This window comes from Arachis hypogaea, chromosome 6 (genome assembly GCF_003086295.3).
Source record: "Arachis hypogaea cultivar Tifrunner chromosome 6, arahy.Tifrunner.gnm2.J5K5, whole genome shotgun sequence".
Taxonomy (NCBI): Eukaryota; Viridiplantae; Streptophyta; class Magnoliopsida; order Fabales; family Fabaceae; genus Arachis; species Arachis hypogaea.
Genome location: NC_092041.1, coordinates 29848771 through 29850237, shown reverse-complemented (window position 1 = coordinate 29850237; position 1467 = coordinate 29848771). Strand labels below are relative to the sequence as shown.

The window sequence follows — 1467 nt, the reverse complement described above, 5'->3', positions numbered from 1 at the left end:
ATCTATCACTAGAGAGGCAAAAAGGAATAAGTTGCGGGATTTGTGTCATTTTACTCAATCATTATTCATATACATTATGTAATAAATGTGGAAGTGAATATCCTTCTCTTTCTTTCAACCTTTGACATTGCTTTGTCATATGACATGCAACTACTTTTTCCCTCACTTTTCACTTTTCCTGTTTGGCTGTTTCCTTTGCTGTGCATATTTTTTATTTTTTATTTTTGAAAAAAAAAAGGATTGCTAGAAGAAGGAATGCACACTTGCTTAAGTACCCTGATGCCAAAGTAATAAACCTTGGAATTGGTGATACTACTGAACCCATTCCTGATGCCATAACTTCTGCAATGTCAAAGGTAAAACTTCAATGTGAATGAAGCTTCTATATTTTTCAAGTGTAGACTTTGAGCACTAATATATGTTTTGCTCCCTCTCATAAAAACTGATTAGCATATCTTGTTTTCTATTTATCAGAGATCACATGCATTATCAACCGTAGAAGGATATAGTGGTTATGGAGCTGAACAAGGTGAAAAGGTATGTTGCATTGACATCTTCTAGAGCTTTTTTTGCTTTGCCCATTTTTCATTCTTGTATCCTTCCATACCTACTTTACTCTTTTGTCCTAGTTTCAATTGTAAACATAATTCATTGCAATGCTAACTGGAAAATAAGTGGTGCCCTTTTTTATCCTTGTAGAATTTCTGGAAAGATATTTTGACATCTTTGTCTAGGAGCCTCCAACCACATCCTCATATGTTTGTTTGTTGCATAGTATATGCATTTTCTCAACTGAAATTTTAGTGTAAAACAAATTTCTCAACTGAACAAATTCACAATTGAAAAATATAGTTACATCATTTTTTAAATCTATTATGTTTTTTTCCTTCATTTTTTAATTCTAATTTATTTTTTCTTTGTTGCTAACTATTTTCCACATGAAAATTTATGATGCTTGGAATTCAGGCCATCTCTTATCTATGCAGCCATTAAGAAGTGCAATTGATTAAATATTTTACCGTGATCTTGGCATTGAAGATGATGACATATTTGTCTCAGATGGAGCAAAGTGTGATATATCTCACCTTCAGGGACACAGAGGTTAGGAATGGCATGCAAATTAGCATCTAAAGTTTTCTACAAAGCAATCAACGAGCACTTCCTTAATCTAACTAAACAGTTTTAGAGTGCATGGTGCAATCAATGGAAACTGTGTTTTGGAGCTGAAATCTCCAGTTCCCTATCCCTAGGATTTGAGATGGTGTTATATTTAAGTATGTATTTCTGTAGGGAAAAAAAGAAAAGAAAAAAGAATGCTTGTGTATATCATCCTTACATGAATTGTACTATAGTATAGTAGTAGTAGTAATAGGCTTGCTTTGTTAATAAATATAAATATATTTGGAGTAATTTAATTCAAAATCCAACTTTATATTATTTGCAAGTCATTATGGATGGTAAAATCTT

The 1467-nt window shown here is 32.0% G+C and overlaps 1 long non-coding RNA gene across 1 annotated transcript; it reads left to right on the top strand.

The window, feature by feature from the left end:
• The first annotated feature begins 231 nt into the window (after positions 1-231).
• LOC112698152 (uncharacterized) lies at positions 232-1076 on the top strand. Its single transcript, XR_003151397.2, has 3 exons — positions 232-356; positions 475-537; positions 987-1076. It is a non-coding gene; the product is annotated as an uncharacterized lncRNA (long non-coding RNA).
• The last annotated feature ends 391 nt before the right edge of the window (positions 1077-1467 follow it).